General features: G+C 37.1%; 1 pseudogene; it reads left to right on the forward strand.

The window, feature by feature from the left end:
• The first annotated feature begins 21,701 nt into the window (after positions 1 to 21,701).
• On the forward strand, positions 21,702 to 21,824 carry LOC122690904 (annotated as a pseudogene).
• The last annotated feature ends 4,943 nt before the right edge of the window (positions 21,825 to 26,767 follow it).

Raw genomic sequence — 26,767 nt, forward strand, 5'->3', positions numbered from 1 at the left:
ATTTTTGAGATTAATTCTTTATCTGTTGCTTCATTTGCTATTATTTTCTCCCTTTCTGAAGGCTATCTTTTCACTTTGCTTATAGTTTCCTTTGTTGTGCAGAAGCTTTTAAGCATGGAAATTGAAACTGTAATCAGAAATCTTCCAACAAGCAAAAGCCCAGGACCAGACGGCTTCACAGTTGAATTCTACCAAAAATTTAGAGAAGAACTAACACCTATCCTACTCAAACTCTTCCAGAAAATTGCAGAGGAAGGTAAACTTCCAAACTCATTCTATGAGGCCACCATCACCTTAATATCAAAGCCTGGCAAAGATTCCACCAAAAAAAAAAAAAAAAGAAAGAAAGAAAAAGAAAACTGTAGGCCAGTATCACTGATGAACATAGATGCAAAAATCCTTAACAAAATCCTAGCAAACAGAATCCAACAACGTATTAAAAAGATCATACATCATGACCAAGTGGACCTTATCCTAGGGATTCAAGTACTCTTCAGTATCATAAATCAATCCATGCAATACACCACATTAAGAAATTGAAAAATAAAAACCATATGATTATCTCAATAGATGTAGAGAAAGCCTTTGACAAAATTCAACATCCGTTTATGATAAAAAAAAAAAAAAAAAAAAAAACCTCCGGAAAGCAGGAATATGAGGAACATACCTCAACATAATAAAAGCTATATATAACAAACCCTCAGCAAACATTATCCTCAATGGTGAAAAAATGATTTTTTGTATGGTCTCTTTTGTTTCTTTTGCATTTATTTATGCCCTAATTTTTAAGATTTATTTCCTTCTACTAACCCTGGGGTTCTTCATTTCTTCCTTCTCTAGTTGCTTTAGGTGTAGGCCATATGACCCAGCAATCCCACTCCTGGGCATACACACTGAGGAAACCAGATCTGAAAGAGAAACGTGCACCCAAATGTTCATCGCAGCACTGTTTATAATTGCCAGGACATAGAAGCAACCTAGATGCCCATCAGCAGATGAATGGATAAGGAAACAATGGTACACATACACAATGGACTATTACTCAGCCATTAAAAAGAATTAGTTTGAAACAGTTCTAATGTGATGGATGAAAATGGAGCCCATTATACAGAGTGGAGTAAGCCAGAAAGATAAACACCAATACAGAATACTAACACATATATATGGAATTTTAAAAGATGGTAATGTTAACCCTATATGCAAAACAGAAAAAGAGACACAGATGTATAAAACAGACTTTTAGACTCTGTGGGAGAAGGCGAGGGTGGGATGTTCTGAGAGAATAACATTGAAACAAGTATACTATCAAGGGTGAAACAGATCACCAGCCCAGGTTGGATGCATGAGACAAGTGCTCGGGGCTGGTGCACTGGGAAGACCCAGAGGGATGGGATGGGGAGGAAGGCAGGAGGGGGGATCGGGATGGGGAACACATGTAAATCCATGGCCAATTCATGTCAATGTATGGCAAAACCCACTACAATATTGTAAAGTAATTAGCCTCCAACTAATAAAAATAAATGAAAAAATAATAATAATAAATAAATAACAGAAAGATTGAAAGCATTTCCCCTAAAGTCAGGAACAAGATAAGGGTGCCCACTCTCACCACTACTATTCACTATAGTTTTGGAAGTTTTGGCCACAGCAATCAGAGCAGAAAAATAAATAAAAGGAATCCAGATTGGAAAAGAAGAAGTAAAACTGTCACTGTTTGCAGATGACATGATCCTCTACATAGAAAACCCTAAAAACTCTACCAGAAAATTACTAGAGCTAATCAATGAATATAGTAAAGTTGCAGGATATAAAATTAACACACAGAAATCCCTTGCATTCCTATATACTAACAATGAGAAAATAGAAAGAGAAATTAAGGAAACAATTCCATTCACCATTGCAACGAAAATAACATATTTAGGAATATATCTACCTAAAGAAACAAAAGACCTATATATAGAAAAGTATAAAACACTGGTGAAAGAAATCAAATAGGACACAAATAGATGGAGAAATATACCGTGTACATGGATTGGAAGAATCAATATTTTGAAAATGAGTATACTATCAAAGCAATCTACAGATTAAATGCAATCCCTATCAAGCTACCAACGGTATTTTTCACAGAACTAGAACAAATAATTTCACAATTTTTATGTAAATACAAAAAAACCTCTAATAGCCAAAGCAATCTTGAGAAAGAAGAATGGAACTGGAGGAATCAACCTGCCTGACTTCAGGCTCTACTACAAAGCCACAGTCATCAAGACAGTGTGTTACTGGCACAAAGACAGAAATATAGATCCATGGAACAAAATGGAAAGCCCAGAGATAAATTCACACACCTATGGACACCTTATCTTTGACAAAGGAGGCAAGAATATACAATGGAGAAAAGACAATCTCTTTAAAAAGTGGTGCTGGGAAAACTGGTCAACCACTTGTAATAGAATTGAACTAGAACACTTTCTAACACCATACACAGAAATAAACTCAAAACTTATTAAAGATCTAAATGTAAGACCAGAAACTGTAAAACTCCTAGAGGAAAACATAGGCAAAACTTTATCCGACATAAACCACAGCAAGATCCTCTATGACCCACTTCCAAGAATATTGGAAATAAAAGCAAAAATAAACATATGGGACATAATTAAATGTATCCCTTTTAAATCTCCATCTTCACTAATTTTCCCCCACCAGAAACTGAGCCAAGCTAGGCGTAGCTTAGGTTAACCCAGGGAATAAAGGAGTTAGTACCCAAATTGCCCAAGTTTAAAAAAAGCATCAACAAACTTCAAAGAAATAGTTTTTTGCCCTTCCTTATTTTCTGTTCCCATTCTGCTATTTTTTAGTTAGAAGCTGTGAGTGCCAGAGTTATGTGCAGGCTGTGACTAGTGTAGTGAAACATGTCAACAGAGTGAAACAGGTATGGAATAAGAAGCTTGAAACTTGGGGTTTTATAGGTTTTCCTTCCAGAGATGGACTGAAAGTAGCTCTGGCTTACCCCTGTTCAAAAGCTGACAGTAACAACAAAGAAAGCTATAAGCAAGGTGAGAAGGCAGCCTTCAGAACGGGACAAAATAATAGCAAATGAAGCAACAGATAAAGAATAAATTCCCAAAATATACAAGCAGCTCATGCAGCTCAATGCCAGAAAAACAAACAACCCAATCAGAAAATGGGCCAAAGAACTAAACAGACACTTCTCCAAAAAAAGACATACAGATGGCTAACAAACATATGAAAAGATGCTCAACATCGCTCATTATCAGAGAAATGGAAATCAAAACCACAATGAGGTACCATCTCATGTGATCAGAATGGCTACCATCAAAAAATCTACAAATAATAAATGCTGGAGAGCATGTGGAGGAAAGGGAACACCCCTACACTGTTGGTGGTAATGCAAACTAGTACAGAGACTATGGAGAAAAGTGTGGAGATTCCTTAAATAGAAATAGAACTGCCATATGACCCAGAAATCTTATTTCTGGACATACACACCGAGGAAACCAGAATTGTAAGAGACATGTTTACCCCAATGTTCATTGCAGAACTGTTCACAATACCTGGGACATAGAAGAAACTTAGATGTTCATTGACAGATGAATGGATAAGGAAGTTGCAGCACATATACTCAATGGAATATTATTCAACTATAAAAAAGAACACATTTGAGTCAGTTCTAATGAGGTGGATGAAACTGGAGTCTGTTATACAGAGGCACAAAGAGACACACCAATACAGTATATTAACGCATATATATGGAATATAGAAAGACGGTAATGATGACTCTATATGCAAGACAGCAGAAGAGACACTGAAGTAAATAACAGACTTTTGGACTTTGTGGGAGAAGATGAGGGTGAGACAAGATGAGAGAGTAGCATTGAAACATGTATATCACCATATGTAAAATAGATGACCAGTGCAAGTTTGATGCATGAAGCAGGGCACCCAAAATCTAGTGCTGTAGGACAACTCAGAGGGATAGAATGAGGAGGGAAGTGGGAGGGGGTTTCAAGATGGTGAGGCACATGTATATCCATGGCTGATTCATGTCGGTGTATGGCAAAAACCACTACAATATTGTAAAGTAATTAGCCTCCAATTAAAATAAATAAATTTTAAAAATAAAACATTAAAGGAAGATTTTCAAACTAGTTAAGTCAACTCTCATGCAACCAAAAAATATTAGACAGTTGAAATTTCTGAAATAAATACTTTCATACTGTAATTTATTTATATGATATAAATGAGGAGAAATCTCTATATCTTTGAGTTTCTGCTATCTGGGAAACTGGGGGAAAAAAGCTTACAGTAAGTGTTCGAGATTAGAGGCTGAGTAGCAGTGGGCAAAGTGAGAGAAGACTAGTTTAGTAACCATGACTGGACTCAGCAACGCCTTGCATAAAATCTGAAATTGCTAGTGGTGCCTTATAGCCAATATACAAGAATCTCAACTGTGTTGGAAATTTTTTGTTTGTTTGTTTGTTTTTTGTATTGTGAATTTCTTCCTTAAGAGCTATGTTTCTGAAATGTGAATGGACATTATACCCCAGAGTGCTTGTTAAAATGCAGATTCCCAGCTCCTCCAGATCTACTGATTCTGAATCTTTTGAAATGGGTCCTGGATATTTGCATTTTAAAAAGTTCTTTAAGTAATTCAAACGTGTACTCAATTTGGAGACTTGCTGATTGAAATATTAAAAGTAAAAGCAGCTCTTGAAAAATAAGACATAAATACAGCATATATTGAGTTTAGAGGAAAACCTTATATGAGACAGTCCATAGAAGACATTTCCATTCATGGCTTAGAACTACCTTGATGGTACTTGCTGCTGTTGGTTTAACTTGAAGGATGTGATGCACATTTAAACGTTAATATATTGTGGGGGACATATTCAAAATTAATTTATATAAAGATTTTAGCTTCTTAAGATTGATATGTGCACTTAAGTTTTTATAAGCTGAAATATTAAAATTAGAAATTAGTACGTCAAATATCAATAAACAGCAATGTTAGTCAGCTGGATAAAGGGCTACAGAAATGCTGGGATGTACTGGAAAACCCAGTCTAATATGGTGTCTGACCACTTTTCAGAGTGCTCGCTCCTATTGGAGATAGTCAGGAAGCAGACAGGAAGCACTATTATGACACTTCCCAAAAGAAGGAAAGAGGTATGCAATGTCAAGCCCTCATGGGGATGGTTTTCTGAAGTAGTGGTAGTAGAGTGTAGACATTTTAGAGATAGGGAGAATATTGTAATGTGGAAACCAGCTCATGTGGCATTGAAAATTAGAAATTATGTAGTAAGTTCCTTACTCTCGTTCTCAACTTCTCCAGAAGTTATTTTGTCCATGTGGCCATAAGACCAAAAATAAACCTGTCTATTAAACCAAAATTACAAAGGAATACCATCTTGTACACATTCAACTGGAAAAATTTTAAAGTCAGATAATACTGTTAGATAATTTTTTTTAATGTTCACACAAACAACTGTGAAAATGAATGTACTAGTTATGTGCAATGTGAATAAACCACAGTGACAAACATGTTGAGTTAGAAAAGCATATTCATTAAATAAACTTTCTATAATTTTTAAGAAGTATGATCGTATATTGTTTGTGAGGACTTCTAGAATGATAAAGTAGAGTTTGGTGGACATTTTCAGCAAAACAACAATTTAACTGGTGAAAATGATTTTTTAAATTGATAAATAGAAGTCTCTGAAAATAGTTCTAAGAATGTACGGCAAAGTAGAGAAACTTTTATTCACAGAAATCTACAAGATTTTGATAAGAATGAGAGTCTGGTATTTGAACCATGACTGTCTCTTACCCCCTAGTTTAATTCTCTAGCTCCATTTTACAGAGGCCTTAACCTACATACTCTATGCTAGTCATGTACTACCAAGAGGGTGGGAGTTTCTTCTCTTTCTAGTTCCCAGACTGAGGCTATAGTTTTACCATGGCAGGGAGAGTTTATCAGTGGCATTTCTCAGACCTCTGACCTAAGTCACTGAAGCACTGTTTCAAACAGGTATGACAGGATTCAGTGTCTCTTTCCCCACACATTCTTCACTCAGGAGATCTATCCCAGGTAGAGACTACTGGGGCCCTGATCATCCTTCTTTCCCCACTTTGCCCATATAATGAAGGTGTCATAAAGAGAGAGACAGGGTGAGAAAATCAGGGGTTACCATCTCTTCTCATATAAATGGCTATTTAAAGACCAGAGATTTCACTCTAGGAAATATGGGTGTCCACCCCCAGCCATAGAACAGCAGCATAGAATTTTTGCCCAGGGATAAAGGCAAGTCATAAAAACAAGGGGTTTACCAGCTCTGTCTGAGACTTTATTTAAAGCAGAGAGGAGAGAACTCCAATCCTATGAATATATTCAAAAACAATGGCGATCTTGGTGAAAAGCAATTAAGTGGAGGCTGGTAGCTTCCTGATTAAAAGAAAAAAGAGCAGGGTAGTCAGAAGTTTAATATTGAAAATCAGAGAAAGAGACAAATAAGGAAAATTCTGATGGAAGCACAATTAACTCTGGCTATTGAATGGTTGTATGTATCCTCTAAGCTGTACTCACACAGGAGCAATCAGAAAGGGACAGGATGCCCACTTGAAAGCATTCCCCAGCCACACACAGACCCATTAAGACAGTGAAAAAGCTTTATAGGGGTTAAATACAGCCTATAATTAAACACTGAATGAATGAACAATAAGATTCTCTGACACAAGAGTTACTCCTAGAAAGTCAGGTCTAAAAATACTATTACACTCATCCCTGACAGTCTGGAAGTTTGTGTACAACCCAAGGCTGTACCTGTGTCCCCTCTGGGACAATAAGGGAGCAAACTTCCAAACTACAGTTCCATGGCTGAATTTGGAACAAAAAAGTAAATTCTCTGAACTGTGATAGAATCCTCCAGGCAACATACACACATATAAAATAGTAAAGGATAGAAATCTAACTGACAAGATAGCTTAGGCTGCATTGGTAACTTTGACCAATAAGTACTTTAGGCTGGTATAGAGACAAAACCTATGTAACCAGCTAAAAAATTTAAAAGAGGGGAAATTCTGAGCAGAGATATCAGAGGCAATATGCTCCAGGAGAAACGGTATATGCAAGATTAATTCAAATTAGTCAATAAACAAATAAACAAAACCAACAATTTGGCTGGGTTATGGGGGTGTGGTATCAGTATACAGAATTGGTTACATATACTATCTAAAACACTCAAGTATAAACAACAAAAATGACATAGAAAAGAATAAGATGAGTGTCTCATAAACAAAGGAAAAAGTAGGCAACAGAAAATATTTTATGGCAAACAATACAAAGACTTCAAAGTAGCTCTAATAAATATATTTAATGAGCTATAGAAAGCCATGTGTAAAGAATTGAAGTAAGATATAATGATAACATCTCAAAAATATAGTAGAAGGGAAGAAATTAAAATTTTCAAATAAAAATTCTGTGGTAGAAAAGTATAAACCAAAATGAAAAACTAATAAATGACTTCAGCAAAATTACAGGTTACAAGATCAACATTAAAAATAAATTGTAATTCTACAGACTTGCAATAAGCCATTCAAAATAAAATGATGTGAACAATTCTATCAAAAACACCAAAGCTAATGTTTTGTCCATTTTTTAATGTTCTCAAAGAGCCAGCTTTTAGTTTTATTGATCTTTGCTATTGTCTTCTTAATTTGTTTTCATTTACTTATGCTCTGATTTTTATTATTTCTTTCCTTCTACAAACTTTGGAGTTTTTGGTCTTCTTTTTCTAGTTGCTTTAGGTATAAGGTTAGGATATTCAATGTTTTTCTTGATTCTTGAGGTAGGCTTGCATTGCTATCAAATTCCTCTTAAGACTGATTTTAGTGCATCCTATAAGTTCTGAGAGAAGACTCTTGAGGGTCCCTTGGACTGCAAGGAGATCCAGCCAGTCCATCCTAAAGGAGATCAGTCCTGGGTGTTCATTGGAAGAACTAATGTTGAAGCTGAAACTCCAATACTTTGGCCACCTGATGTGAAGAACTGACTCATTTGAAAAGACCCTGATGCTGGAAAAGATTGAGGGCAGGAGGAGGAGGTGTCAGAGGATAAGATGGTTGGATGGCATCACCGACTCAATGAAAATGGGTTTGGATGGACTCCAGGAGTTGGTGATAGACAGGGAGGCCTGGCGTGCTGCGGTTCATGGGGTCGCAAAGAGTCAGACATGACTGAGCGACTGAACTGAACTGATAAGTTCTGAGTTGTCATGTTCTCATGGTCATTTGTTTTGCAGTATACTTTGATTTTCTTTATTATTTCTTCAGTGATCTGTTGGTTGTTCAGAAGCATACTGTTTAGCCTCCACGTGTTTGTGTTTTTTGCTGCTTTTCCCCTGTAATTTATGTCTAATATTATAGCACTGTAGTTAGAAAAGATGCTTGAAATGATTTCAATTTTTTAAAATTTAAACTTACCAAGTCTGGATTTGTGGCCCAAGATGTTTTCTATCCTGGAGAAATTTCCATGTGTGCTTGAGGAAAAAAAAAAAAGTTAAATCTACTGTTTTTTATTAAATGCCTTGTAGATATCAATTAGGTCCAACTGGTCCAATCGTTCATTTAAAGGCTTGCGTTTCATTACTAATTTTCTGTCTGGATGCTCTATCCCTTGGTGTGAGTGGGGTATTAAAGTCCCCCACTCTTACTGTGTAACTGTCAAATCTCCCTTTAATAGTTGTCAGGATTTGCCTTATGCATTGAGGTGCCCCTATGTTGGGTACATATGTATTTATAATTATATAGTCTTCATGGATTCAATTCTTTATTTTTTTTTTTAATTTTTTTATTAGTTGGAGGCTAATTACTTCACAACATTTCAGTGGGTTTTGTCATACATTGATATGAATCAGCCATAGATTTACACTTATTCCCCATCCCGATCCCCCCTCCCATCTCCCTCTCCACCCGATTCCTCTGGGTCTTCCCAGTGCACCAGGCCAGAGCACTTGTCTCATGCATCCCACCTGGGCTGGTGATCTGTTTCACCATAGATAGTATACATGCTGTTCTTTTGAAACATCCCACCCTCACCTTCTCCCACAGAGTTCAAAAGTCTGTTCTGTATTTCTGTGTCTCTTTTTCTGTTTTGCATATAGGGTTATCGTTACCATCTTTCTAAATTCCATATATATGTGTTAGTATGCTGTAATGTTCTTTATCTTTCTGGCTTACTTCACTCTGTATAAGGGGCTCCAGTTTCATCCATCTCATTAGGACTGGTTCAAATGAATTCTTTTTGACGGCTGAGTAATATTCCATGGTGTATATGTACCACAGCTTCCTTATCCATTCATCTGCTGATGGGCATCTAGGTTGCTTCCATGTCCTGGCTATTATAAACAGTGCTGCGATGAACATTGGGGTGCATGTGTCTCTTTCAGATCTGGTTTCCTCAGTGTGTATGCCCAGAAGTGGTATTGCTGGGTCATATGGCAGTTCTATTTCCAGTTTTTTAAGGAATCTCCACACTGTTTTCCATAGTGGCTGTACTAGTTTGCATTCCCACCAACAGTGTAAGAGGGTTCCCTTTTCTCCACACCCTCTCCAGCATTTATTGCTTGTAGACTTTTGGATAGCAGCCATCCTGACTGGTGTGTAATGGTACCTCATTGTGGTTTTGATTTGCATTTCTCTAATAATGAGTGATGTTGAGCACCTTTTCATGTGTTTGTTAGCCATCTGTATGTCTTCTTTGGAGAAATGTCTGTTTAGTTCTCTGGCCCATTTTTTGATTGGGTCATTTATTTTTCTGGAATTGAGCTGCAGGAGTTGCTTGTATATTTTTGAGATTAATCCTTTGTCTGTTTCTTCATTTGCTATTATTTTCTCCCAATCTGACGGCTGTCTTTTCACCTTACTTATAGTTTCTTTTGTAGTGCAAAAGCTTTTAAGTTTCATTAGATCCCATTTGTTTAGTTTTGCTTTTATTTCCAATATTCTGGGAGGTGGGTCATAGAGGGTCTTGCTGTGATTTATGTCGGAGAGTGTTTTGCCTATGTTCTCCTCTAGGAGTTTTATAGTTTCTGGTCTTACATTTAGATCTTTAATCCATTTTGAGTTTATTTTTGTGTATGGTGTTAGAAAGTGTTCTAGTTTCATTCTTTTGCAAGTGGTTGACCAGTTTTCCCAGCACCACTTGTTAAAGAGGTTGTCTTTTTTCCATTGTATATCCTTGCCTCCTTTGTCAAAGATAAGGTGTCCATAGGTTCGTGGATTTATCTCTGGGCTTTCTATTCTGTTCCATTGGTCTATATTTCTGTCTTTGTGCCAGTACCACACTGTCTTGATGACTGTGGCTTTGTAGTAGTGTCTAAAGTCAGGCAGGTTGATTCCTCCAGTTCCATTCTTCTTTTTCAAGATTACTTTGGCTATTCGAGGTTTTTTGTATTTCCATACAAATTGTGAAATTCTTTGGTCTAGTTCTGTGAAAAATACCGTTGGTAGCTTGATAGGGATTGCATTGAATCTATAGATTGCTTTGGGTAGAATAGCCATTTTGACAATATTGATTCTTCCAATCTATGAACACGGTATGTTTCTCCATCTGTTTGTGTCCTCTTTGATTTCTTTCATCAGTGTTTTATAGTTTTCTATCTATAGGTCTTTTGTTTCTTTAGGTAGATATACTCCTAAGTATTTTATTCTTTTTGTTGCAATGGTGAATGGTATTGTTTCCTTAATTTCTCTTTCTGTTTTTTCATTGTTAGTATATAGGAATGCAAGGGATTTCTGTGTGTTAATTTTATATCCTGCAACTTTACTATATTCATTGATTAGTTCTAGTAATTTTCTGGTAGAGTCTTTAGGGTTTTCTATATAGAGGATCATGTCATCTGCAAACAGTGAGAGTTTCACTTCTTCTTTTCCTATCTGGATTCCTTTTACTTCTTTTTCTGCTCTGATTGCTGTGGCCAAAACTTCCAACACTATGTTGAACAGTAGTGGTGAAAGTGGGCACCCTTGTCTTGTTCCTGATTTCAGGGGAAATGCTTTCAATTTTTCACCATTGAGGGTGATGCTTGCTGTGGGTTTGTCATATATAGCTTTTATTATGTTGAGGTATGTTCCTTCTATTCCTGCTTTTTGGAGAGTTTTAATCATAAATGAGTGTTGAATTTTGTCAAAGGCTTTTTCTGCATCTATTGAGATAATCATATGGTTTTTATCTTTCAATTTGTTAATGTGGTGTATTACATTGATTGATTTGCGGATATTGAAGAATCCTTGCATTCCTGGGATAAAGCCCACTTGGTCATGGTGTATGATTTTTTTAATATGTTGTTGGATTCTGTTTGCTAGAATTTTGTTAAGGATTTTTGCATCTATGTTCATCAGTGATATTGGCCTGTAGTTTTCTTTTTTTGTGGCATCTTTGTCAGGTTTTGGAATTAGGGTGATGGTGGCCTCATAGAATGAGTTTGGAAGTTTACCTTCTTCTGAAATTTTCTGGAAGAGTTTGAGTAAGGTAGGTGTTAGCTCTTCTCTAAATTTTTGGTAGAATTCAGCTGTGAAGCCATCTGGTCCTGGGCTTTTGTTTGCTGGAAGATTTTTGATGACAGTTTCGATTTCCTTGCTTGTGATGGGTCTGTTAAGATCTTTATTTCTTCCTGGTTCAGTTTTGGAAAGTTATACTTTTCTAAGAATTTGTCCATTTCATCCAAGTTGTCCATTTTATTGCCATAGAGCTGCTGGTAGTAGTCTCTTATGATCCTTTGTATTTCAGTGTTGTCTGTTGTGATCTCTCCATTTTCATTTCTAATTTTGTTAATTTGGTTTTTCTCTCTTTGTTTCTTAATGAGTCTTGCTAATGGTTTGTCAATTTTGTTTATTTTTTCAAAAAACCAGCTTTTAGCTTTGTTGATTTTTGCTATGGTCTCTTTAGTTTCTATTGCATTTATTTCTGCCTTAATTTTTAAGGTTTCTTTCCTTCTGCTAACCCTGGGGTTCTTCATTTCTTCCTTCTCTAATTGCTTTAGGTGTAGAGTTAGGTTATTTATTTGGCTTTTTTCTTGTTTCTTGACGTAAGCCTGTAATGCTATGAACCTTCCCCTTAGCACTGCTTTTACAGTGTCCCATAGGTTTTGGGTTGTTGTGTTTTCATTTTCATTCATTTCTATACATATTTTGATTTCTTTTTTGATTTCTTCTATGATTTGTTGGTTATTCAGAAGCGTGTTATTTAGCCTCCATATGTTTGAATTTTTAACAATTTTTTTCCTGTAATTGAGATCTAATCTTACTGCACTGTGGTCAGAAAAGATGACTGGAATGATTTCAATTTTTTTGAATTTTCCAAGACTAGATTTATGGCCCAGGATGTGATCTATTCTGGAGAAGGTTCCGTGTGCACTTGAGAAAAAGGTGAAGTTGCTTGTTTTGGGGTGAAATGTCCTATAGATATCAATTAGGTCTAGCTGGTCCATTGTGTCATTTAAAGTTTGTGTTTCCTTGTTAATTTTCTGTTTAGTTGATCTATCCATAGTTGTGAGTGGGGTATTAAAGTCTCCCACTATTATTGTGTTACTATTAATTTCCTCTTTCATACTCGTTAGTGTTTGCCGTACATATTGCGGTGCTCCTATGTTGGGTGCATATATATTTATAATTGTTATATCTTCTTCTTGGATTGATCCTTTGATCATTATGTAGTGTCCTTCTTTGTCTCTTTTCACAGCTTTTATTTGAAAGTCTATTTTATCTGATATGAGTATTGCGACTCCTGCTTTCTTTTGGTCTCCATTTGCATGAAATATTTTTTTCCAGCCCTTCACTTTTAATCTGTATGTGTCTCTTGTTTTGAGGTGGGTCTCTTGTAGACAGCATATATGGGGGTCTTGTTTTTGTATCCATTCAGCCAATCTTTGTCTTTTGGTTGGGGCATTCAACCCATTTACATTTAGGGTAATTATTGATAGGTGTGGTCCCGTTGCCATTTACTTTGTTGTTTTGGGTTCACGTTTATACAACCTTTCTGCATTTCCTGTCTAGAGAAGATCCTTTAGCATTTGTTGAAGAGCTGGTTTGGTGGTGCTGAATTCTCTCAGCTTTTGCTTATCTGTAAAGCTTTTGAGTTCTCCTTCATATCTGAATGAGATCCTTGCTGGATACAGTAATCTAGGTTGTAGGTTATTCTCTTTCATTACTTTCAGGACGTCCTGCCATTCCCTTCTGGCCTGGAGGGCTTCTATTGATAGGTCAGCTGTTATCCTTATGGGAATCCCTTTGTGTGTTATTTGTTGTTTTTCCCTTGTTGCTTTTAATATTTGTTCTTTGTGTTTGATCTTTGTTAATTTGATTAATATGTGTCTTGGGGTGTTTCGCCTTGGGTTTATCCTGTTTGGGACTCTCTGGGTTTCTTGGACTTGAGTGGCTATTTCCTTCCCCATTTTAGGGAAGTTTTCAGCTATTATCTCCTCGAGTATTTTCTCATGGCCTTTCTTTTTGTCTTCTTCTTCTGGAACTCCTATGATTCGAATGTTGGGGTGTTTCACATTGTCCCAGAGGTCCCTGAGGTTGTCCTCATTTCTTTTGATCCTTTTCCCTTTTTTCCTCTCTGCTTCATTTATTTCCACCATTTTATCTTCTACCTCACTTATCCTATCTTCTGCCTCCTTTATTCTACTCTTGGTTCCCTCCAAAGTGTTTTTGATCTCATTCATTGCATTGTTCATTTTTAATTGACTCTTTTTTATTTCTTCTAGGTCTTTATTAAACAATTCTTGTATCTTTTCAATCTTTGTCTCCAGGCTATTTATCTGTAACTCCATTTTGTTTTCAAGATTTTGGATCATTTTTATTATCATTATTCTAAATTCTTTTTCAGGTAGATTCCCTATCTCCTCCTCTTTTGTTTGACTTGGTGGGCATTTTTCATGTTCCTTTACCTGTTGGGTATTTCTTTGCCTTTTCATCTTGTTTAGATTGCTGTGTCTGGAGTGGACTTTCTGTATTCTGGAGGTCTGTGGTTCCTTTTTATTGCGGAGGATTTACCCAGTGGGTGGGGTTAGGCAATTGGCTTGTCAAGGTTTCCCGGTTAGGGAAGCTTGCGTCAGTGTACTGGTGCGTGGAACTTGATTTCTTCTTTTTGGAGAGCAATGGAGTGCCCAGTAATGAGTTTTGAGATGGGTCTATGTGTTAGGTGTGACCTTGGGCAGCCTGTATGTTGACATTCGGGGCTATGTTCCTGTGTTGCTGGAGAATTTGCGTGGTATGTCTTGCTCTAAAACTTACTGGCTCTTGGGTGGTGGTTGGTTTCAGTGTAGGTATGGAGGCTTTTGGACGGTCACTTATTGCTTAAAGTTCCATGTAGTCAGGAGTTTTCTGGTGTTCTCAGGTTTTGGGCTTAAGTTTCCTGCCTCTGGATTTCAGTTTTATTCTTCCTGTAGTCTCAGGACTTCTCCAACTATACAGCACTGATAATAAAACTTCTAGGTTAATGGTGAAAAGATTCTCCCCTGTTAGGGACACCCAGAGAGGTTCACAGAGTTACATGAACAGGAGAAAAGGGAGGAGGGAGATAGAGATGAGCAGGAGGAGAAAAAGGGGGACTCAAGAGGAGAGAGACAGATCTACGCAGCTGTCTGTTCCCAGAGTGTTCTCCGTAGCCCAGTCACCTACAAGGATTCACAGAATTGGATTGGGAAGAGAAGGGGAAAGGAGGAAATAGAGGTGTTCTGAGGTAGAAAACAGAGAGTTAAGATTGGGAGGGAATAATCTTCGGTTTAAAGATAGGGCTTCTCTTTTTTTTTTTTTTTTTTTTTTTGGTAAGGTTATAGTGTAGTGAAAATGAAAATGAAGAGTAGTAGAGGAGTACTAGAGGACTTTAAAAGAAATAAGAGAAAAAGAAAAATAGAAAATAAAAGAGAAAATGGAAAGGAAAAAAAAGAAGAAAAAAGAAAAAAAAGAAAAAGAAAAAAAAGGAAAAAAAAACAAAAAAAAGAAAAAAAAAAAAGAAAGAAAAAAAAATTTTTTTTTCCCCTAATTAAAAAAATCGTAAAAATCTATGTAAATGAAAGTTAAGGAGTAATGGGGGAGTAATAGGGAATTTTAAAGGAAAATAAAAGAGAAAAAATAAAAAAGAAAAAATATAAAAAGAAAAAAAAATTTTTTTTTTCCTTACTTAGAAAAAAAAAAGTAAAAATATATCTAGGAGTTTCTTTGGAGCTGCTGCGGTCAGTGTGGGTTCGGCTCAGTTTCAGATAGCTCCTCGTTCCAGCTTACACTTCTCGATATCTACAGGGCCCTTCCGGTGAAGTCGTTGTTTTCTACAGGGATTTTAATCTGTTGCACCAGTCCCTTCTGAAGCGGTTCCCTTTGTTTATTTGGCTTCTGTTTGCCGGTCTCTTCAGAGCCTCATTTCCGCCCTGACACAGGCGGGCGGAGGTGGACTCTTATTCAGTTAGCTAGTTCCGTTGCGCTGCTGGGAGGGGCTGACGCTGCGGGGATGGGCTGGCGCTGCGGGGCGGGGCTGACGCTGCGGGGAGGGGCTGGCCCTGCGGGGGCGGGCTGGCGCTGTCGGGAGGGGCTGACGCTGCTTTCTCCGTCTGCGCTGCTCAGGCTCCCGGCTGTTCTATATGGAGCGCGCCCCGCGCTGCGCTAGGTTCCAGCCCTCGGGTGTTCCACAAAAGCGCGGAAGGAAAAGCTGCGCCTGCTCTCTGTGCCTTCCCCGTCAGAGCGGTCCAGGCAGCGAGGGGCTTGATGGGCGCACTATCCCCAGGTGTGGCACACTCACTCCCTTCCGCGGACCCAGTCTCAGTTTCCGCTGACGCCAGTCGGGTGCGCGCGCCTTCCGCCCTCTGCGTCCCCAGCCCCAGTCCCCGCCCGCGCCGGTCGGGTGCCTGCGCCCTGTGTCTCGCCGAGACCTTCCCCTCCCCCCTGCCTCCTGCCTCCGGCGGGGCTGGGCGGGTCCGCAGCCTGCGACCTCTTCTTGGGACTTTCTCCGTCCCTTTGTTCTGCGAACGGCCGGCAGTGTGTTCCGGCCGGTTAATTTTCTCTCTTTTGGTCTCCCACAGTTCAAGTTGGCACCTCACAGAAGCTCCCTCCGATTGTCCTCAGGGCACTCAGGCCCGGTCCCTAGCCCAAGCAAGGCCGCCTAAGACTCCCTTCCCGGGATGGGTCTCCGTCCTTAGCTCTTTTGTCTCACTTTTTATCTTTTATATTTTGTCCTACCTCCTTTCGAAGACAATGGTCTGCTTTTCTGGGCGCCTGATGACCTCAGCTAGCGATCAGAAGTTGTTTTGTGAGGTTTGCTCTGCATTCAGTTATTCTTTTGATGAATTTGTAGGAGAGAAAGTGGTCTCCCCGTCCTACTCCTCCGCCATCTTGGCTCCTCCCCTCCCATGGATTGAATTCTTGATCATCATGTAGTGTCCATCCTTCTCTGTTGTGACAACCTTTATTTTAATGTCTATTTTATCTGATATAAATATTACTACTCCAACTTTCTTTTGATTTCCATTTGCATGGAATATATTTTTCCAGCCCGCACTTTCAGTGTTGTGTGTCCCTAGGTCTGAGGTGGGTCTCTTTTAGACAGCATATATAGGGATCTTTTTTTATATCCATTCAGTCAATCTATGTCTTTTGGTTGGAGCATTTAATTCATTTATATTTAAGTAATTATTTATATGTATAATCCTTTTACCATTTACTTTATTGTTTTGCTTTTGTTTCTCTTATATTTCCTGTCCAGAGAAATTCCTTTAGCATTTGTTGTAAATCTGGTTTGGTGGTGCTGATTTCTCTTAAATTTTGCTTGTCTGTAAAGCATTTGATTTCTCCTTTGAATCTGAATAAAGTCCTTGCTGGTTAGAGTAATTTGGTTGTAGGCTTTTTACTTTCATCACTTGAAATGCATCTTGCCACTCCCTTCTGACCAGCAGTGTTTCTGTTGAAACATCATCTGTTAGCCTTATGGGGAGTCTCCTTGTATGTTATTTTTTGCTTTTCCTTGCTTTAAAAAAAAGTCTTTATTTTTAAATTGAAGGATAATTGTTTCACAGAATTTTGTTGCTTTCTGTCAAACCTCAACATGAATCACCCATAGGTATACATATATCCCCTCCTTTTTAAATATCCCTCCCACCTCCCTCCCCATCCCACCCCTCTAGGCTGATACAGAGCCCCTGTTTGAGTTTCCTGAGACATATGGCAAATCCCCAATGGCTATCTATTTTATATATGGTAATGTAAGTTACCATGTTACTCTCTCCATACATCTCACCATCTCCTCCCCTCTCCCCATGTCCATAAGTCTATTCTCTACGTCTGTTTCTCCATTGCTGGGCTGTAAGTAAATTCTTCAGTACCATTTTTCTAGATTACATATATATGCCTTAGTAAAGGATATTTATCTTTCTTTCTCTGATTATTTCCCTCTGTATAATAGGCTCTAGGTTCATCCACTTCATTATAACTGACTCAAATGCATTCCTTTTAATGGCTGAGTAATATTCCATTGTGTATATGTACCACAATTCTTTATCCATTCATCTGCCGATGGACATCTAGGTTGCTTCCATGTTCTAGCTATTGTAAATAGTGCTGCAATGAACAATGAGATACATGTGTCTCTTTCAATTTTGGTTTCCTCAGGCTATACGCCTAGGAGTGGGATTGCTGGGTCATATGGTGCTTTTATTCCTAGTATTTTAAGGAATCTCCACACCACCTTCTATAGTGGCTGTATCAATTTACATTCCCACCAACAGTGCAAGAGCATTACCTTTTCTCCACACCCTCTCCAGCATTTATTGTTTGTAGACCTTTTAATTATGGCCATTCTGACCTGTATGAGGTGGTATCTCATTGTAATTTTGATTTGCATTTCCCTAATAATGAGTGATGTTGAGCATCTTTTCATGTGTTTGTTAGTCATCTGCATGTCTTCTTTGGATAAATATCTGTTTAGGTCTTTTTTCCACTTTTTGATTGGGTTGTTTGCTTTTCTGGTATTGAGATGTATGAGCTGCTTGTTTGTTTTAGAAATTAATCCTTTGTCATTTGTTTCATTGGTTATTATTGTCTCCCATTCTGAGGGTTGTCTTTTCACCTTGCTTATAGTTTCCTTTGCTGTGCAAAAGCTTTTAAGTTTAATTAGGTTCCACTTGTTTACTTTTTTTTTTTAAATATTTCCATTACTCTACTCTAGAAGGTGGGTCATAGAGGATCTTGCTTTATGTCATCTAGTGTTCTGCCTATGTTTTCCTCTTGGAGTTTTATAGTTTCTGGTCTTAAATTTAGGTCTTTAATCCATTTTGAGTTTATCTTTGTGTATGGTTAGGAAGTGTTCTAATTTCATTCTTTTACATGTAGCACCATTTATTGAAGGGGCTGTCTCCTTGATGCTTTTAATATTTATTCTTTGTGTTTAATTTTCATTAGTTTGATTAATATGTGTCTTGTGTTTTTCCTATGGGAGACTCTGGGCTTACTGGATTTGCGTGGCTATTTCCTTTCCCTAGTTAGGGAAGTTTTCAAGTATAATATCCTCAGATATATTTGCATACACTTTCTTTTTGTCCTATACTTCTGGGACCCCTATAATTCTAATGTTGTTATCCTTAATGTTATCCCAGAGGTCTCTGAGATTGTCCTCATTTCTCTTTATTCTTTATTCTGCTCTACTTCAGTTATTTCTACTATTCTATCTTTCAGCTCACTTATCTATTATTTTGCTTTGATTAGTATGCTATTGTTTCCCTCTAGCATATTTTTAATCTCAGTTATTGTGCTGTTCATTGCTGATTGCCCATTATTTAATTATTCTATGTTTTTGTTAAACATTTCTTGTGTATTCCTGATCCATACTTCCTGTTACTTTATCTATACCTCCATTTTTTCCCCCAAGATTTTGACTCATCTCTACTATCATTATTCTGAGTTCTTTTCAGGTATTCTGCTTATTTCCTCTTCAATTTTTTGGTCTTGTCGGTTTTTACCATGTTCCTTCACCTGCTACATGTTTCTCTGTCTCTTCACTTTGTTTAATTTACTGTGTTTGGGATCTCCTTTTTGCAGGCTGGAGAGTCGTAGTTCCTCTTAGTTATGGAGTATGCCACCTGGGAGTCAGTTTGGACCAGTGCCTTGTGAAGGTTTCCTGACTTGGAGGACTTGTCTGCGCTCTGGTGGATGGCACTGGATCTTGTCTCTCTGAAGGGCAGTGACATGAACAAGTAGTCTGTTTTGGAGTGTCTATGGGCTTTATATGGCTTTGGGTAGGCTTTTTGCCAATGGGCAGGACTGTGTTTCTGTTTTGTAAGAGGTTTGTCATGAGGCATCCAGCACTGGAGCTTTCTGGCCTTTGGGAGGGGCTTGGTGTTAATATTGAGATGGATGCCATTAGGAGAGCTCTCATCAGTTAATGTTCCATGAGGTCGAGATTCCTCTTGTGGTCCAAAGTCCTACTCGGGTCTCCTATCTTGTGGTTTCAGACCTGACACCTTACTGTAGCACTAAGACTTCACAGACCTCACAGGACAGAAGACAAAACCCCAAGTCTAATGATGAAAGCAACACTCAATAGCTAAGATTACCCAAAGAAACTTGCACACTTTCCAAGAGAAAGAAAGATAGATTAAAGGGAAAAGATAAAAGACAAAAACAGGAGCAAAAAATAATGGGGCAACTAAAACTCTAAATATAGAAAAAAATGAAATTATTAAAAAAAATAAGACATTTTAAAAATGGGAAAAGTAGGTAAAAAATAAAAATTAAAGGAATAATAAAGAAGGAACATGATAGCAATATGAAAAAGGAAACAAAAAATAAGAGGGAAAGTGGGAGAAAAGGAGAACAATATATATGAGTGGTAGCATTACCTCCATCTCCCAAGGAAGCCCTCCAATACTGGACTGCTCTCTGGATCAGCTATGGGGGCAGCTCAGATTCTAATCCAGGGCTACTCCTGCATGTAGTTGCTTTGAAGGTTGCCAGAATTAGGGGTTTTTCTTTTATGTGAATACTCATTATCCTTTTATATGTTCCATAAACACCGAGTCTACCTAGTTGATTGTGTGGATTTAGTCTGCAGCTTGCATAGCTAACAGAAAAGTTTTAGACCCTCTTCCTTAGCCACTTTGCCCCTGGAGATCAATCGTGGTTTTATCTCTACCTCTGTATGTGGGTCATCCACAGGAGTTTGCTCCTGAGGCTTCCCTGGAGAAATTGGGTCTGCTCCAGTGAAGACCAGGCATGGAGGTGGTGCAGCTGCTTGGATCAAGGGGACCCTGGCAGCCCAAGGTATGGAGGGGAGTCAGCAGCCATGGGTAGAGGGAACATGGTGCTAGTAGGTTTTTCCTAGTCTCTAAAGAGCATCAGCCAGACAAATCAAGAAAAATAAAGACCCAAGTTAATAAAATTACAAATGAAAAAAGGAGAAGTTACAACAAAAAACACAGAAATACAGAGGATCATAAGAGACTAAAGAACTACATGCCAACAAAATGGGTAACCTGGAAGAAATGGAAAAATCTTAGAAAAGTATAATCTTCCAAAACTGAACCTGGAAGAAATACAAAATATGCACAGATCAATCACAAGCACAGAAATCAAAACTGTAATAAGTCAGTCTTCCAAAAACAGAAGCCCAGTGCCAGATGACTTAATAGGCAAATTGTACCAAAAGTTTAGAAAAGAGTTAACATCTATCTTGCTCAAATTCTTCCAGAAAATTGCAGGGAAAAAAAGCTCCCAAACACATTATATATGGCCACATAATCCCTGATACGAAAATCAGATAAGATGCCACGAAAAAGTAAATTACAGGCCAATATCACTGAAGAACATAGATGCAAAAATCCTCGACAAAATTTTAGCAAACAGAATCCAGCAACACATTAAAAGGATCATACACCATAATCAAGTGGGATTTATCCAAGAGATGTAAGGATTAATCAATATATGCAAATCAGTCATACACCATGTTAATAATTGAAAGATAAAAATCATATGATCATATAAACTGATACAGAGAAAACTTTTGACAAAATTCAGCGCATATTTATGATAAAAAAAAAAACTCTCCAGAAAGTAGGCATAGAAGGAAACTGTCTCAACATAATAAAGGTCATATATGACAAACACACAGCAAACATTATTTTCCATGGTGAAAAACTGAAAGCACTTCCTCTAAGATCAGAAACAGGACAAAGATTGTGCTCACCCTCCCCACTATTATTCAACGTATTTTTGTGGGTCCTAGCCATGGTAATCAGAGAAGAAGAAGAAAGAAAAGGAATCCAGGTTAAAAAAATAAGAAGCAAAATTCTCACTGTTTGCAGATGACATGATATTATACACAGAAAACCCCAAAGATGCCACAGAAAATTACTAGAGATGATCAGTGAATTTCATTAGGTGTTGCAAAGAGCTGACGCATGGGAAGAAACCCAGATACTGGGAAAAATTGACGGCAGGAAGACAAGGGAAAGACAGAGGATGAAATGGTTGCATGACATCACTGATTCAATGGACATGAGGTTAAGCAAACTCTAGGAGACTGTGAAGGACAGGGAAATCTGCTGTGCTGCAATACATAGGGTCACAAAGAGTTGGACACTATTGAGTGACTGAATAACAAAAAATAAATGACTATAGTAAAGTCACAGAATATAAAATCCATACATGCTTCTCGGCCTTTGGGCTGAGATCAAGTGTAGTATCTGTTCTTATCAGTTTAAAATCCTTTGCAGTCTTATACACTGAAAATAAAAAGTCAGAAAGAGAAACTAAGGAAACAATCCCATTCACCATTGGAACAAAAAGTAAAATACCTAGGAATAAGTCTACCTCAAGAGACAAAATACTTGTATGCAGAAAATTATAAGACACCTATGAAAGAAGCCAAAGTTAGCACAAACAAATGGAGAGATATACTATGTTCCTGGGTTGGAAGAATTAATATTGTGAAAATGATTATACTACTCAAAGCAATCTACAGATTGAATGCAATTCCTATCAAACTACCAGTGATATTTTTCACAGAACTAGAACAAAAAAAATCATAATTTGTATGAAAACTCAAAAGACCACGAGTAGACAAAGCAATCTTGAGAAAGAAGAATGGAGATGGGGGAATCAACTGTATTGTCCTCAGACTATACTACAAAACTACAGTCATCAAAAGATTATGATATTGGAACAGGAGAAAAACTACCCCAAAAAATTTATGCACTTATCTTCAATTAATATACAACAAAAGAAGCAAAACTAACACAATGGAGAAAAGGCAGTTGCTACAATCAGATGTGGTGGGAAAGCTGAATATATATATGTATATATAATATAATGCATATATATATATATATATATATATATATATATATAATCATCTTTATCCATTCATCTATCGATGTATATTTAGACTGCTTCCAAGTCACTCTTGTAAATAGTGCTGCTATGAATACTGAGCATTATGTGTCCTTTTGAATTATAACTTTCTCTGGATATATGCTGAGAAGAGGGCTTGCAGGATCATATAGTAACTCTATTTTGAGTTTTAAAGCAATCTCCATACTGTTCTCCATAGTAGCTGAACAACATTTACTCCTCACCAGCAGTATAAAATGATTCCTTTTTTTCCACAGCTTCATCATTTATTATTTGTAACTTTATATATATATAAACTCTTTCCCCAGTGGCTCAGCAGTAACATATCCATCTGCAATGTAGGAGATATTGGTTCCTGGAAGATCCCCTGGAGAAAGGCATGGCAATCCACTCCAGTATTCTTGCCTGGAGAATCCCATGGACAGAAGAGCCTGGTGTGCTACAGCCCAGAGTGTTGCATAGAGTCAGATATGACTGAAGCCATATATATATATATATATATATATGACTCATCCATAAAATGAATGAAATAATGTGAAATAATGTCATTTTCAGTAGCATGGATGATCCTACCGATTATCATACTAAGTGAAGTAAGGCAGACAAATACAAATATCATATGATATCACATACATGTGTAATCTATAAAAGTGATACAAAGGAACTTACAAAACTTACAAAAATGAAATATACTCACAACCATAGAAAGGAAATTATGGTTCCAAAGAGGTTTTGAGGGAGAAATAAATTAGATAGATGGAATTAACATATATACACTACTATATATAAAATAAGTAAAAAAAAAACAAGGACCTACTGTTAAGCACAGCAAATTATATTCAATATTTTTAATAAGCTAAAATGCAAAAAAAAAAAATCTGAAAAAGAATGTACATACATATAGACTGAATTTCTTTTCCTATACACTTGAATTTAAGATATCATTATAAATTAAGTATACTTCAATTTTCAAAATCTCAAAACCTTCATACCTAGGAATGCTTTTAACAAAAAAGAAACAAAACAAAACATGTGAATAAAAGAAAAATTAAATAAATTGGACTTCATTAAAATAAACATTTTGTGCTTCAAAAGACACCATTAACAAAGTGGGAAGACAACCCATGGAATAGAAGAAAATAATTGCAAATCATAAGTGTTATAAAGGACTTGTATTCAGAATATATAAGGAATTATTATAACTTGTTAAAAAGACAATCTTTTTAAAAACTGGCAAAGGATCTGAATAGACACTTCTCTAAGTAATGTATACAGACAGCTTAATAAGTACATAAAAGGATATTTGATATCATCAGTCATCAGGGAAATGTAACTCAAAATCACAATATAATACCAAATCACACCCCCTAGGATGGTTATAGAATGGATACAATTAAAAAAAATAGCAATAATAAGTGTTGGTGAGGAAGTGGAAAAATCAGAAATCTCATATATTGCTGGTGGGAATAAACATAATGTAGTCATTTTGTAACACAGTCTGATTGTTTGTCAAACAAACATAAAGTTAATATATGGTCAGGTAATTTTACATCTAAGTATATTCTTCCAAAATATTAAAAAATTATGTTCACATAAACAATTATATGTGAATGATCATGGGTGTATTATCAATAATCATCAAAAGGTAGAAAAAATAAATAGTTATCAATGAATGAAAGCAGCATAGGCATGCAATGGAATATTATTATTATTATACATCCATAAAAAGGAAATAAAGTACTGATACATGCTGAACCACAGATGAAAGTTAAAAAAAGGAAAAAAAAAAACTCCTAAGTGCAGGAAACCAATAACAAAAGAGAACATATTGTGCTTCCATTTATGTAAAATATCCAGAATAAGGATGCCGTAGAAACAGAAATTATTTAGTTTAGTGGTTGCTAACATATTTGTGCTGGTGTGTGTCTATGTGTTTGTGTTGTGTGTGTTATGCATACATGCAGTGTACTAAATAGATTATAGCTAAGGTTCCCAGTTTTTTTTTTTCTTTTTTTAAAGTGACCAAAATGTTTTATGGTGGTGATAATTGCACATATCTGTGAATATATTTTAACCCACCTGCTTCAAATGGGTGACTTGTGTAGCATGTGAATCAAACGTCAAAAAAAAAAAAAAAAGTAGATCAAAGAAAGGGAAACAAGATGGTGGACTATAAGGGCCTTGAGCTCACCACCTCATATGACTACACCTAAATCAAAACTAATTACTAAACAACCATCTATACATGTATTGGAACTTACCAAAAAAGATATTCTAAGTCTAAAGATTGTAGGAGAGGTGCATTTGGAATATAGTCAAGTCCCATAACGTTGGGTGGACAATGATCAAGCTAGAGAATAATTATATTGCAGAAGTTTTGCTCTGAGCCCAGCATCACAACCTAGGAGTCTGGCATCAGGAGGAGGAACCTCCAAATCATGATGTTTTGAAGGGCACTGAAGATTGATCACAAGTGCTCCACAGGACTGGGGAAAACAGAGACTCCACTCTTTGTTGTTGTTCAGTTGCTAAGTCGTGTCTGACTTTTTGTGACCCCACGGCTGTAGCATGCCAGTCTTCCCTGTCTTTCACTATCTCCCAGAGTTTGCTCAAGTTCATGTCCATTGAGTCTGTGATGTCATCTAACCATCTCATTCTCTGTCACCCTCTTTTCCTGCTCTCAACCTTTCCCAGCATCAGAGTCTTTTCCAGTGAGTTGGCACTTCTCATCAGGTAGCTGAAGTATTGGAACTTCAGCTTCAGCATCAGTCCTTCCAATGAATATTCAGGGTTGATTTCTTTTAGGAATGACTGGTTTCATCTCCTTGCTGTCCAATGGACTCTCAAGAGTCATCTTCAGCACCACAGTTAGAAAGCATCAATTTTTCGGTGTTCAGCATTCTTCATAGTCCAACTCTCACATCCACACATGACTACTGGAAAAACCATAGCTTTGACTATATTGACCTTTGTAAGCAAAAGTGATGTCTCTGCTTTTTAATATGCTGTATAGGTTTTTCATAGCTTTACTTCCAAAGAGCAAGTGTCTTTTAATTTCACTGTTGTAGTCACCATCTGCAGTGATTTTGAAGCCCAAGAAAATAAAATCTGCTGCTGTTTCCATTTTTCCCTCATCTGTTTGCCATGAAGTGATGGGACTGGATGCCATGTTCTCCATTCTTTGAGGGTACACAAAAGGTCTCATATATACCAGGACTCAGAGAAAAAGCAGTGACTTAACAGGAGCCTTGGCCAGACTTACTTGATAGTCTTGATGGAATTTCTGGTGACTCAAGGGGCAGCTCTAGCTCTCTCAGGGTCATAAAATCTGGTGGCAGATATATCAAGGAGTATTTATCTATGTGAATTCTTCCTGTTGGCAGATATATTGCTTCATCATAAGCACCTTGACCAAGCCCCAAGCCATAAACTTTAGGTTCCAATGCTGGGACACATCAGGCCAAATAAATGAAATGGTGAGAACATAGCCCCACCCACCAACAGACAAGCTACCTAAAATTTTTTTCTGAACAAACAACTTGTACACATGTTCCTTGACATGGCTCTGCCCACCAAAAGGCCAAAACACAGCTCCAAACACCATGGATCAGGCCCCAGCTCCTTCAACCAGGACGCTAGTACAAATCTCTAGAGCAACCTAACACATTATGGGGCAGACACCATAAAGGAGAAAACTATGATCTTTCATTCTACAGATCTGAATCTGCAAACAAATGTCAGAACCCAACCTGGTACAAAATGGTCCCTGGATATTAGGTGAGAAGATGGGAGTGAACAACTGCAATACATAGTCACTTCTCCAAAGTTAAAAATATAAATAAACTACCACATAAAAAAAATGCAATAGATATTTGAACAAAATGTGATAGCAAGGAACATGATCCAGAAGAAGAGAAAAGTGGAGGAAGACAATCTATCTGAGAAAGATTTTAGAGTAATGATTGTAAATGTGACCTAAGAACTCAGGAAAAGGATGCATTTACAGAAAGACAGACTATAAGAAAATTTTAGCAAGAATTAGAAAATATAAAGAACAACCAAACAGAGTTGAAGACTAAAATAACCAAAATGAAAAACAGACTAGAAGGAATAAATAGCAGAATAATTGATGCAGAAGAAAAGAGCAGTGAGTTGGAACAAAAAGTGATGGAAATTACTGCTGCAGAACAGAATAAAGAAAAGAGAATGAAAATAAATGAGGACAATTTAAGAAACTTCTGGGACAATGTCAAATGCACTAGCATTGCAAATTAGGAGTCCCAGAAAGAGAAAAAGGACCCAAGAACATACTGAAGACATAATGGATGAAAACTACTCTAGTGTGGGAAAAGAAACAGTA

The sequence above is a fragment of the Cervus elaphus genome, chromosome X, assembly GCF_910594005.1.
Source record: "Cervus elaphus chromosome X, mCerEla1.1, whole genome shotgun sequence".
NCBI classification, from domain to species: Eukaryota; Metazoa; Chordata; class Mammalia; order Artiodactyla; family Cervidae; genus Cervus; species Cervus elaphus.